The 14,359-nt window shown below is 42.4% G+C and overlaps 2 long non-coding RNA genes across 2 annotated transcripts in view; one reads left to right on the top strand and one right to left on the bottom strand.

Annotated features, from left to right (window-relative positions):
* The window catches only part of LOC141989472 (uncharacterized), a 90,199-nt gene extending 87,131 nt beyond the window's left edge, over positions 1-3,068 (top strand). The window contains exon 3 of the long non-coding RNA XR_012639987.1: positions 2,909-3,068. This is a non-coding gene — a long non-coding RNA (uncharacterized LOC141989472). The remainder of the gene's footprint in view (positions 1-2,908) is intronic.
* Positions 1-14,359, bottom strand: part of LOC141989473 (uncharacterized) — a 48,758-nt gene that overhangs the window by 12,822 nt on the left and 21,577 nt on the right. The gene's annotated exons all lie outside the window — the stretch shown is intronic.

The raw sequence follows: 14,359 nt of genomic DNA, 5'->3' as shown, positions 1-14,359 counted from the left end.
ATTTCCCACAAAACATAAATTCTGAGTTTTGACTAGCTCTGTTCCTGAGCTCCTAAGTCACTTTTGAAAATGGGACTTGGGACCCTAAGTCACTGAGGATTAGGCACTTTTTAAAATATAACCCTCCCCATCCTATGTTGTGCTGAAGACAGAGGGAATAGGACTTAAGGAGCTTCTTCCCACCCCCAAGTACACCCAAATGAACCAAACCCAAACAAGAACTTTTTTTGTGTCTCCCCCCTCTACTTTCTGGATTGAGCCAGGAGCAGAAACAGTTGACATAGATCAAGTAAAGATGGTCTTGTCATATAACTTTCAGCATAACATGAAGCAAGTACTACTCTGGTTAAAAAGAAAAGGAGTACTTGTGGCACCTTAGACACACCTGCAGTGTTCCATCACCCATTTTATCATGAGTCACATGATATTTGTTGTTTTTATCAAAGCGCCAGCTCCTGGAGTCATGTGACAACAAGAAAATCTCTTTTTTTTAAAGGAAGTTTCTAGGTTCTGAAGAAAAGGTTGAAACTGTGAAATTGCTAAAGACTCAAAATCAGAAGGCAAATGAAAAGAATCCAAAATACATGTGTTTTTTTTTTTAAATCTCATTTTTAAATCAATCTCATCAATTCTGGGGGCTTGGCTCATGGTTCGTCAACACTTGGAGTTGGCACTACTTTACCTGTAAAATTACAGGTGCCAGTGTGGAGATCTGATTGACTTTCCTTTGAAAATTTGCTGGTTGATGATTTACCCCAGGTTTGAGCTAATGATCTGAAATCTCAGGCCAAATTCTACTCTTAGTCACACAAGTGGAACCACACTGATTTCATTCCTATGAAATAGTATCAGTATATATACTGATACTATATATAGTGTCTGTATATGTAAGAAGTAATGGATTATCATGTATGTACAATGCAATCATATGAAGTCAATGGAGTTGCCCCAGGGTATATGAGAAGAGAATTCAACCCATAAAATTCAGGCAAAAGATCTAGTAAGGCCAAGAATACTGTGGGGCAAACCCTGAGTTGTTGCTGAATAATTGCTTGATGTCAGTGAAAGTTGTGGGTGCTCAGCAGCTCTCAGGATTTAGCCTGAAGTATTTAGAGAGGCTCTAGTCTTTGATATTCCCTGCTTATTCTTTGTATTTCCACAAAATAAGGTACCGATGGCAAATGTATGATCTTCATAAATTAGATAAAGAAGCTTAAATCAATAAAATTAGAGTCAATAAAGATAATATGAAGTGGTTCACTTAGGAAAGAACTTACCTAATGCACAGTTACAGACTGTCTATGCAGTAGTTCCACAGAGGAGAATAAAGTGGTTACTTACCTGTACAGTAACTGTGGTTCTTTGAGATGTGTTGTGAACATACACATTCCACTGTAGGTGTATATATGTCCAATGCAGTCGAGTCAGAGACTTTTGCCAGCAGTACCACTAAGCCACACACGCCCCTGCTCTCCTCGTGCGCCAAGCTAAGCGCATAACATGGGCATAGTTGCTGTCTCCTTCTCCATTCCTTTGCACCACAGTCTATCTAATGTCTAAAGTAACGGGGAAAGTGGGAGGTTTGTGGAATGTATATGTGCACGACATCTTGAAGAACTACAATTATTGTGCAGGTAAGTAACCATCTTTTCTCCTTTGAGTGATTGCCCACTTATACTTTCCACTGTAGGTGACTCACCAGCAGTTCTCTTACAAGTAATGGGACTCCAGATTATTTGAAAAGGGATTGCAACTCTGACTTGCCAAAGTTGGTGTCGTCTCATAAAGCTTAGTAATAGTGCCTGGAGAAGGTCTGAATAGATGACCATGTTGCTGCCTTGCAACTATCTAGTATATTACTATTGCTCAGTAAGGCTGATGAAGTGGACTGAGCCCTAATAAAGTGGGCAGTTATCCTTGGTGAAGGAGAGACTTTAGCAAGTTCATAGCAAAGTTTAATGCAGTCCGAAATCCAATTTGAGATGCATTAAGTGGTAACTGTTTGACCTTTAACTTTCTTGGCATAGGCCACAAAGAGCCTGGGGGAGGTTCTGAATGACTTTGTGGGGTCCAGGTAGAATGCCAGGTAAAAGACTGTGGAGTCTTTGTTCAGCTTTGGAAGTGTGGGGTTTTGGGAATAATACTGGAAGGTGGATGGCTTCATTGAGATGGAAAACAGATACTACCATGGGAATAAATTTAGAGAGTGGCCTAAGAGAAACTTTGTCTCGATGGAAGACTATAAAAGCAGGGTCAGCTAGGAGACCCTGAAGTTCTGAAAATCTCCTTGAAGAGATGATTGCAAGCGAAAATGCTGTTTTGATAGGCAGTAGTGGTAGCGCAGTTGTTGCCAGAGGTTCAAAGGAGAAACCCATTTACCTAGATAGGACTAAATTGAGATCCCATCAAGGTAGTGGACTAGGAGAGCAGATGTTGAGTAGACCCTTTAGAAATATAGAAACCAAAGGGTGAGAAAAGATAGAAAAGCCATTCAGCGGTGGGTAAACTACAGAGATAGAAGCCAAGTGGACTCTTAATTGGTAATCCAGTATTTGTGTAATCCCTGTGTGATTAGGCAGTAACTGGTGAGATTGCACCCAGGTTGAAAACCTCATCCATTATATGATGTATGTGGCCTTAGTGGAGTCCTTTCTGCTGCTCACCAAGATGGCTTAGACCTCCCTGGAGTATAATCTCTTGGGAGTATTCAGACACAAATCATCCATGCGGTGAGTTGGAGAGACTGGAAGTAGGGATATAGATACTTGCCCAGGTTTTGAGCCAGGAGATCCTTGAGTGGATGCAAAGTTATAAGGGGCTGGATGGAGAGTTGAGGTAAGTCCATGAACCAATACTTTCTTTGACAAGATGGTACTGTGAGGCTTAATGTTGCCTCGTCTCTTTTCAGTTTCCTGAGTACCCTCAGAATGAGAGGAACTGGAAGGAAAGCACAGAGCGGATGATTGGACCAGGGAAGAAGAGAGGCATCTGTCATGGAACCTGGGCTGTAGCCCACCATCGAGCAAAATCTCCTGCATTTGTTGAAGTTTGTTGCAAATACCCTTACTGTTGGAAGATCTGAAGGAGATTGTCCTTTCTGTTTAATCAATCATGCTTGTCTATAAAGTCCCTGCTGAGGGGATCTGCAATGGTGTTCCCTACCCCTGGAGGGTGAAAGGCTTTCAGTGAGACCTTGTTTCTTATTCAGAGATTCCTCAGGTGGATGACTTCTTGGTACAGCTGAGACAACCTTGCATCTCCCTGCTTGTTCAGTTAAAACAAGGCAGTGGTATTGTCTCTGGGAACTTGAACCAGTTGGTTCCAAACAGTGGACATAAATTTCTTGCAGGCTTGAAGAATAGCTCAGAGCTCCAACTAATTTATGTGGAGCAACACCAGCTGAAGTGACCCAAGAGCTTGCACCTGGAGTTGACTGAGATGGGCCACCCAGCCTTTGGTGAATGTCTGGTACCAGACTCATAGTTGGTACCAGTAGCCAAAAAGGGAACCCCTTGCAGATGTTCACTCCCAACTCCACAAGAAACTGCATTTCCTGAACCAATACAGTCATGAGAGATGAGTCCATGAAAAGGACAAGGGGAGTGGGTTGGGCAAGGGACTTGAACTGGATGACGTATCCCTCCTTTACGGTGCTGAGCACCCACTTGTCCTACATGATCAGTTTCCAAGCACTGTAAAAAAAAAGACAGGCGCAGTCCAAAGGGAGGTGACATATGGTTGGTGTTCTGTCCCTGATGGTGTCAAGTATCAGAGGGGTAAGCCATGTTAGTCTGTATCCACAAAAACAACAAGGAGTCCGGTGGCACCTTAAAGACTAACGGATTTATTTGGGCATAAGCTTTCGTGAGTAAAAAACCCACTTCTTCAGATGCATGGAGTGAAAATTCCAGTTGCAGGCATTATTATACTGACACATGAAGAGAAGGGAGTTACCTCACAAGTGGAAAACCAGTGTTGACAGGGCCAATATAATCAGGATGGATGTAGTTCACTCCCAATAATTGATGAGGAGGAGCAATCAAAACTGCTTCAAAGCTGCAGCAATCTGGTGAGAAGGGCCTGTTGTAGATGATGCCAATAGGTGATGTCAAGGAGGCTTAGTCTTTCTTTTGAAGTTGTCCTGAGATCTCTGCTGACAAGAGGGTCTTTAATACAGCTAAGGTTTAAACTGTTTCCTCTTTGTTACTGGGGTGTAAACCCAGAGTGAATGGAGAGTTGCTCAGAAATCTTTTAAGGTATGCATGGTATCATCCATTTTCTGGGGAAACAATTTGGACCCTTTGAAGGGTAACTCTTCAATGGAATTTTGCAGCTCCCTTGGGATGCAAAGGCTTGCAACAAACAGGAGTGCCTCATCGAGATGGCTGTAGCTATGGAGCATCAAGCCATGTCAGCAATGTCGATGGCCACTTGAAGCAAGGTTTGGGCAGTGAGGTGTCCTTCAGAAACTATGGCCAAGTACTGTTCTCTGTATTCCTCAGGCAATTTGTCTGCAAATTTGAAATTGCTGACCAATAAATAAAGGTGTATTTACACAACAGTGTCTGGTAATTTGACATTCTAATCTGAAGGCTGGCAGTGGTCTAGGCCTTCATGCTATATAGGTCCAGTCTTTTAAACTCCTTGTGTTTAGGAGAGGCCATAACCACAAGAGAGTCTAGAGTCGGGTGGGCAAACAAATCATCAGAGTCTTGCTGATGAACCCGATAGTGTCCGTCCACCTGTTTGGCAGTGGGTGACACAGACCTTGTGTCTGCCAGAGGGTTTTGGCTGGTTGCAGCAAGGCTTCATTAACGGGAAGGGTGACCCTTCCTGGGGCAGGAGCCCGTAAGGTATCTAGGAGCTTGTGTGGGTATCCTGTACAAGCTCTGTCTGCACTCCCAGAAATGTGGCCACCCTTCTCATAAGGTCCTGGAACACTTTAAAATCTTCCTTCTCCGGAGATTGGCAGCCTTGTCCAGGGAAGATGAGGGGGGGGGGAGAAATATCAAGCGGTTCCTCAGTTATCTCCCCTTCTTGTGTAGGTTCCAACAAAGGAGAAAGCTGATGGATGGTAGAAGGGGATTCTCTAGAGGTCCCTGATATGGGTGAAGGCAATGTCCTTCTAGACTGGGACTCCAGTGGAGGACTAGACCTCTTAGAGTAGTCCAAAGTGCACAGTAAGGCCAGAGGGGGTATTCCACTCTTTGAACTGCCCACGGTGATAGGGACCATATGGGGCATCCTTGTAAGAGTGCCAGTCAGGGATTTTAGATTTAGTACCTCTAGAACAAGGTCTATAACGTGATCTAAAAGACCTCAGAGGGGATATTAGTCATTCATAGTTCAAGTCCAAAAAGGAGAAGTAACTCTCCTGGGTAAATTGAAAACAGTCCCAGCTGGTGTTTGTGGAGGTCTCAATGTTGGAGAAACCCAGTGCTTCCCTTTTGGCACGGATATAGAGGAAGTGTTCAAGGGAGTTAGCAGTAGTGGTTCAGGGAGCCAAAACACCAATAGCTAAGTTGCTACTGATGGAGCCATCATAATGGTAAATATCACTGTTGGCACCAGTGGTGTTGAGACTGACACCATTGGTGCTGGATGGTGCAACAAAGGAAAGTCTGGTACTGGCAAATGCAAGAGGTCCTTCACTGCAAGGAAGGCCTGTGGAATAGAAGATACCTAACGAGTTAAGTTTTCATTTAACTGAGCCAATAGTACTGACAGTGCCAATGGTGCCAGCACTGATGGTGCTGCGGAGAAAGGACCCAGTAATGGTGAAGACACTGGTCTTAATGGTCCAGAGGAACTGGAGTCTATAGTGCCTGCAAGCAGTCCTTGGCACAGGAGGACTCACTGGAAGCCTGTGTGATGAAGAGTGGGACTTGATCATTTGTGAGACTCAGACATGGCTAGTTTAGAGCACTTTGAGAAGGCTGCTGGGGATGAGGAGGAATGGTTTCTCTCTTCAGATTTAGGCTTGAAAGCCAGGGATTCCAAGGGGGCACTCCTTGTGAATTAAGTGTCTGTCCTCTTATGGTCAGGGTCCGGTTCTGAAGGATGCATCACCTCCTCCATAATGCGGCCTTTGAGGTGGAAATCCCTACATTTCTTGTTTGTTCCAGTAAGGAAGGAGCTACAAATCGAACACTTAACTAGACAAGTTAAGCAGCTTTTGTGCCTATCCATGAAAGGGATCATCTCCCTACACATTGCACACTGCCTGAACCCTGTGGAGTTTTCAGGTTACATCCACCAGTTCTTGTACTAACTAACTAAATTATATACTAGAACTAGAACAAAGAACTAGGGGTCACCAAAAGAAATTAATAGACAGCAGGTTTAAAACAAACAAAAGGAAGTATTTCTTCACACAATGCACAGTCAACCTGTGGAACTCTTTGCCAGAGGATGTTGTGAAGACCAAGACTATAACGGGGTTCAAAAAAGAACTAGATAAATTCATGGAGGATAGGTTGGTCAATGGCTATTAGCCAGGATGGGCAGGGTCCCTAGCCTCTGTTTGTCAGGACCTAGGAATGGGTGACAGGGCATGGATCACTTGATGATTGCATGTTCTTTTCATTCCCTCTGGGGCACCTGGCATTGGCCACTGTCAGAAGACAGGATGCTGTGCTAGATGGACTTTTGGTCTGACCCAGTATGGCTGTTCTTATAGAGTAAGAAGAACTCTTTATGGAGGCTGGTGTACTGAAGCTAAACAACTATGGAGTGGCCCCTCCAACTCTCACAAGTGATGAGACAGAACTGAGAGGGAGGTGGGAGCCACTCCCCTTTTATGCCCTCAGTTCAGCATACAAGGAGCGCAGGGAATGTGCACCACCCAGTGGTGCTGCCTGCTGGTGAAAGTTTCTGACTCCAGTGCACTCTCTGCATATGTACCTACAGTTGAAGGTATCTGTGCACAATCACTTGAAAGAGAACTAGGAGTTATAATGCCTGGTAGACCAGGGAGAAGTTTCAGAGTAACAGCCGTGTTAGTCTGTATTCGCAAAAAGAAGAGGAGGACTTGTGGCACCTTAGAGACTAACCAATTTATTTGAGTATAAGCTTTCGTGAGCTACAGCTCACTTCATCGGATGAAGTCTCTAAGGTGCCACAAGTACTCCTTTTCTTTCAGGGAGAAGTTATTATCATGACAGGTTTCAGAGTAGCAGCCGTGTTAGTCTGTATCCGCAAAAAGAAAAGGAGGACTTGTGGCACCTTAGAGACTAACAAATTTATTTGAGCATAAGCTTTCGTGAGTGATGCTTCCAATGAAGTGAGCTGTAGCTCACGAAAGCTTATGCTCAAATAAATTTGTTAGTCTCTAAGGTACCACAAGTCCTCCTTTTCTTATTATCATGAGAAGCTTTACTCATTTTAACCAGTGCATTAACAAGAATTACAACATGTAAATCAAGTAGGGTATTTATACACCTTACTTGGCAACAGTTAGGCCCAAGTGGGAAACAGTTTCAGGATTCAATAGGAGTACAGGGCTGCTTTCAGACTTGGCCCCTGTACTTTATAAAAGACAGAAACAAACTGAAGAAAGCACAGAAAAAAACCCAAAAAAGTGGTTCAAGATTTGAAAAGTAGGTCTCTGATGGAAGTTTAGGGAAATGGGCATTGTTTAGCCTGTGGAAAAGATGATGGACAGATGACATGGTTACAGTCTAGGACTTCATAAAGGGATATTAAAAAGACCCCTTATTTTCATTAATTGACGAAGATACAACAAACAACAACAACAACAACAACAAGACAATGGGGTGTAAACAGACAGAACCTTGTTTGAACAGATGTACACACACACACACACACACACAAACCCCATATATAATCCAAACTCACTCTTCCCCTAGGGTCTATAACCCTTCTGCCAAGTGTTGTTGGCGGCAAAAAGGACCAGGTTCAATTTTCTATGAGTTTCCTTAAACACACTTATCTAACACCAGTTCAAGTCCCCACCCGGAAACCTGGGAAACTAGATACGTGACCCTGGGTGCCCCGATGAGCAACTCTTCCTCATTTGCAAACAATGAGTTCAGGGGTTACAAGAAAGAAAATTTTATTGTGAAGGGGGGAGGGGGGAAGAGATAGGGAGGAGGGGAAGGAAGACACCAGAATTAATTTGGGAAAACCAGCAATTAACAAATTCTGTGATGTAAGACTTCCCCTCTCCCCAGGGTGTCTTAACAGTAGGCCCAACCTCAGTCCTCCTTTGGCCATTGCGAGGGGCTGGTGGGTTCTGGCCACTTCCCAGCTCCCTACTCATGGCTAGCTCTCCTGGGTTGGAGAAGTCCAAAGATCCTAGCAGGTCACTGCTGCCTGGGCTGCTCTGGGGAACTCTACTACCTATGCCAGGTGGAGTGATTTCAGCTTTAACTGATGGGTAGCAAGCCCATACCGACATCCTTTGGGAACGATCTGGCTGTGGTTCTGCTGCCACTCTGCGCCGTCCAGCCCCTCAAAGGTGCTGTCACCACCACTCTGAGCTGTCTGCTGCCTCAGAGAAACTGCTGTTCTAACACCATCAATTCCCACCATGCAGCTGCTGCTTCCTGGAAGCTGCCCTCACTCTGCACTGTCCCCTGGTCACCAGGCTCAGTGCTGAGGAAAGGATCCATGGTATTTACAACTTTGGACAGAGTCCATACCACCAGCAAAGCACTTTCAGAAGCAGACCGAAACTTTTCTCCATGCACTACCCACCCACCACCCAGGCTTCTGTACCCAACAGTGCCAGACAGCAGGGAGACCCCAGGCCGTTCAGGGTCAGTGTCTTCTCTTTCCCAGCAAGGTCAAGTGCAATCTTACTGCCCCCCAAAACTTAACTGAACTTTAACCAAAATGTCCCCAAACTGCCACAAAACTGAAATGTAAATAAGCCCTGGCCCAGTCAGTCAACTCCCCTGGCTTTCCAACAGATGCCAGCAGAGAACTCCCTCACCAGTGTAGCTCTGCCCATCTGCAGTTCTTAAGCAGCTCGAGACCGCTCTTCTCCCATTTCACCAACAGATGACAGTAGTGAGCATCCTGCTCTCCAAGGGTATGTCTACACTGCAATTAATAACCCGCAGTTGGCCCGTGCCACCTGACACGGGCTAAGGGGCTGTTTAACTGCGGTGTAGATGTTTGGGCAGGTGCCTGGGATCTAGAATCCAGAGAGCTGGGAGGGTCCAAGAGATCTGGCTGCAGCCCGAAACCGAACGTCTACACCACAATTAAACAGCCCCTTAACCCGAGCCCCATGAGTCTGAGACAGCTGGCATTGGCCAGCCACAGCGTAGACATGCCCTACGGCTTTAGGCCACAGGGATTACACTAGTAACTCTAAAAACAAAACAAAAGTCTTGCTCAAGATCAAGTGTCGTCCCAAGCTTGGCTGTTCCTCGGAATTTCTCTATCCCAGGACCTAGCTCCCTTTTTCCCATACAGACAGTCCAACCCCCTGTATGTTGTGATTGGAAATAACAGGATCCCACTTCCACTATGAGTCTGCAGTAATTACTATACATTTATTGCAGGATTCTAGATCCTTAGGTTTGAGTGACTCAAAAAAGGAGTTCTTCTCTCCTTCCCAGGATCTTAGAAACTGTCACGCTGTTACCATCAATACACGGGCTTAAGATGCAGTACGGAAAAGTGAAGTTAAGAAGACAGAAAGATCTGAAGACTGTAAAGACATCTAGGCAATGGAACAATTAGCTGTTTAGGTTATGGATGGCTAGATCAGTGACAATTGGGAAAAAATGAAACCAGTTCTGCCACAAGGCAGGGGGATGTATTAGATGACCCTTAAGAGGTCCTTTCAAAACATGATGATTTTATAAAATGTGAAGGGATCAAGGAAAATGATTAAGTAAATATATTTAAAATTTGCCCTCTAACGTACAATGATGATGTTGGTTATAGCATCCTATAGATTCTAAAGCACCCATCTTTCTCCACCAAGTCTGGGCCTGCTTGCAAAAATATTCACGGACAAAACCTACCTCAGCACAAATTATCTTCAAGAGCCATTTGAATTGAGCTGTTATAAGCAAATATATAGCCAGGTTTAATTACTGAGCTATTTGTAATTTTCTCTCCTGGTGCATCCCATGACTAGAGGTGCATGACATGGCAAATTTCTGTATTTGATAATGAGCACATCACTTCTCAAGAGTGCAGCAAACAAAACAAAAACTAATTTGTAACCGCAACTAATCAGGCATCTGCAGGCAATGAGAAACTTCCATCAGCGTCCTCCATGGGTCTCTCACCACTTTATGTTTCTGCATAGGATTATTCATTTTGTGATGTAACCTTACTGACTCCATACACCTCAGTGGAGTTACAGCAGGATTGAATTTGGCTATGGCCCAGGTCATCAAGGTATTTAGGCTCTTAATTTCCATGGATCTGAGTATGCAGTGTTGTGATTTCAGGGAAGTTAGAAGCCTAAATATGTTTGAGGACCTGGGCCTACGTGAGTTGAAGTTAGTTTTTGAAACTACTAAACACAAGAGATGGCTGGAAAATGGCAATAAATAAACAAACATCACACAAAGTTTTATGGGAGAATTTGTGTCTTGTCAAAAGCTTGAAATTTTGAAAAAATTCCACAGCTTCCCTAAATGCAGCATACAGGCTTGTTGCAGAAATTAATAGTTGAGGTTCTATGGCCTGTGTCATGCAGGAGGTCAGCTGAGATTATCATAATGGTCCCTTCTGTCCAGAACATCTATAAATCGATGATTGATGAGGAATTTATATGGTTATATTTATATTTTTATGTCAGACCACCAGTTTTATTGTTGGAAAGACAGCTAAAAGGTAGGATTTCCATGCTTAGCTGATATTTAGATTGTTAGAGACTATCAAGAGCTTAGTGGCTAAGTAGCCATCCATCCAACCAAACAGATCTTTAGCTATTCAGTCAGAGGTGTATACTATGTATCAGACAATTCTCTCATATTAGAAAAACGGGATTCGTTCTGGCAGCATCGTTATTTGAACTGTAACATTTGGTTAATATATAAAAGTCACTTAAATTCTTCATCATTCATCACTTTATAGATGTTAAGGCCAGAAGGGACCATTATGATCATCTCAGCTGATCTCCCGCATGACACTGGCCATAGAACCTCAACCATTAATTTCTGCATCAAGTCCGTAATTTCTGATATGGCATATCTTTTAGCAGGACATCCAATCTTGATTTAAAACATTTATTGTATTTTTATCATTTATTTAAAGTACAGTAGAACCCTGTTTAGCTGATCTAATCGGGACCGAGGCCAGGGCCAGATAGGATAATCAAAAATTCAGATAAACAGGAAAATGGGCAAAGAGCTTTCCATCTATTATTTTAAGCGGCAGAGTTGCCTTTAAACTAGCTGACCCCTGCCAGAAAAGCATTAAAATATGCCTCCCTTCTTATCTACTTAACAGAATATACAAAACATTAGTTCTTGCAAACAATGTTTTGTTCATTCAACAACAGGAAAACTGACATGAGTTTTTAACAAGTTGTATTAATCATTTTTACACTCTTTACCTCTGAACATTATAGAGATCGTCTACAAAGTCTGTTTAATGTTACACAAGGCACCATCTCTAGCTTGTTTACACATAACATCACAAACAGTACAATTTTTAAAAATTCCAAAAATGATAAGCATTGAAACATACCCCCTTTTTTTATTTACAGCATACATGAACTGTTACTTCTAGTAAAGAGTACCAGTTTTTAAAAAAGCAGAAACTCATTTTAAGTTGTGCTGGTTGTTCGGTTAATACAGACAGCTGGATAATGGAGGCTTGGATAAATGGGGTTCTATCATCTCTCTCTTATTTAGCACCTAGACACTATGAGGACGGGTACACTAGCAATAGATAAATCAGTAGATCTATGAAGCTGATTTTTCTCACTGTAATGTAACAAGTGCATCATATGATAACTATTTCCATTTATAAATGCAGACTTTATAGATATTGCCCAAATGAGCTCAGGCAGCTTTGTTTTGAAGTGAGAATTGGAGGCCTTATGACTACAGCTATAGTTTTAGGGAAACCCATTCATGGGTGTGTCCATACCCAGACTCATCCAAGAAGGAACTGATAATCTCCTGGATCATCCAATGTGTGAGAATCCAGAAATGTCATACATCATGGAACTGTCTCCGTAATTTCCATAATTTCCATCAGGGACTGACTACTCCCTTCTCTAAGATATTGGAAGCAAAACAACAACAACAACAAAAAACCTACCAGAGAAAGCCCTGCAGGGATGACTAAGTTGCATCAGTTCTCCCAGAGGTAAAATGTATACAAATCAAATCAAAATATAAATCATTCCACCCTGTTGTGGGGTTTATGCACAGTTTCTTTTAATAAAATATGCAAATATTTTGCAGTAAATTGATTTCCCAGTTTCAGTTCTCTTATCTCCATATTTATTATTCATGATCCTTCTACTCCCCCACTTGAGTAGAGGGAAAGAAAAAAAAGGGGGAAAAAGGGCTGGGTAGAGTTCACTTGCTTTTAGGAACTAGCTTTATTATTGTTATTATTAGCACAAATTTTATACTCCTAGGAGTGAAAGATAAATGTAGATATTACTTCTAATCTCAACCAAAGCTAAGAGGTAATATAATGACACCCTCTTTAATGCAAATCATTGCAATAAATGACTACATTGCCTGAGAACTCTACTGCATGGCAAATTGTAATGAAAGTTTGAATTGCAGGAGCAAAATGACTATTGTTTAACCTGTATCCAAGCTGGATGGTATTACGACTGTTGTTAAACGTGTATACATCATGACTTTACAGAGAAACAATCCATTAACCTAGAATTGTTACTGTAAAAATCTTAGTGCTTTAAAAAGAAAAATAGATTTATTTTCAAGCAAATAAGCAGCTGAAATCTGCCTGTGACTTTTACATAACAGTAGCTAATGTAAATACTATCATTTACATGACTTAGGAGGCTAATGTGCTCCATGGAGAAGGCACCAAGTTTGATTAGACTGGGGAGCAGCAACCTTTGTTGTTGAAGATCTCTGTTGACATAAAAGAGGGGGGGAAAGCTGTTGAATCACATGACAGAGCATGCTCAGCCAGGCACATGCCATAGGAAGAGGGGAAGGAAAAGGAAAATGTGAAAAAGATTTTGAAGATATAAAAGTGATGGGACTCTTTCCTATTTACACGCAAGGCCCGTTGCACCACTCTGGCAGTATAAAGGTATCTTAAAGTGGTTGTAAACTATAGGTGTAAGTTACATTGCCACCTGTTGTAAGGCGTGTTTGCACTGCCACCGCTGTTCGAAAGGACTTTAGAATCAAGCCCAATGACTTCTCCCCATTAAGAATCCCACAATTATGGGTAGCACTTTCAAAACCACCTAAGCAACTTGGGGGCCCAAGTCCAATTGACTTTCCAAGGGACTTGGGCTCCTAAGTGATGTAGGTGCTTTTGAAAATGTTACCCTATACAATGATCTAGATTCTGCAAATATGTGACGAAGGACTAGAGCTGAGCAAAAATCTGCAGGAAAGTTTAGATATTCCACTGGGAAAAATTAAACAAAATATTTTGGTTTTGTTATGGATTGGTTTGACCTGAATAGAAATATTCTGGTGTATTGAACTGACGTGAAACATTTTGTTTCGTATCAGTTCAAGATTAAACTGTGCTGGCCATGATGGCACGTTACCTCATGGGCGTTGTAGTCTGGGTACATGTACTCATGGAAAATTTAGATTTTGCAGAAACTGCATTTTCCATTGAAAAAATAATTCCAGTAGAAAATTCCATACCAGTTCTACTATAGAGTATTTGTGTGAGGGAAGGTAGTGCAGGATCAGATCCACAGCATTCAAATTAGGGATCAAGTTTTCCGCTGGCACAACTCCATTGAAGTAAATGGATTTGGCCATATGCATTAGACCTGAAAAGTGAGTGTACTGCATCAGATTTCTCCAGTTAAAGTCTCTAGTGATACAATGCATGGAGCATTTCAGATCAAATACAGGGAAGGAAATACGTTTAAAAAAAATCACCAATTTCAGATTTTTTTTTTCCCCTGGGAGAGAGTTTATTGGCCTGATTCTCCACTCCATCACTCGGTTTTCACTGGTGAAAGTCCACTGGCTTAAAAGGACTAAAAACAACATAAAGCTGGTGTAACAGCATTGAGAACCAAGCTCAGTATCTCCGAAAGAGACTCACACCTAGATCCAGTCGTAAAAGAATCCCCTATGCAGTCTTGCAAAATTCTATTTGCTCACTCATCCAGGGCAAGTACTTTTTATTTTTTTAAACAAAAGTGAAATACCCTTCCCCCCCCCCCCATAATCACTGG

Source organism: Natator depressus, chromosome 6 (genome assembly GCF_965152275.1).
Source record: "Natator depressus isolate rNatDep1 chromosome 6, rNatDep2.hap1, whole genome shotgun sequence".
NCBI classification, from domain to species: domain Eukaryota; kingdom Metazoa; phylum Chordata; order Testudines; family Cheloniidae; genus Natator; species Natator depressus.
This window is presented reverse-complemented; position numbering and strand designations above follow the sequence as displayed.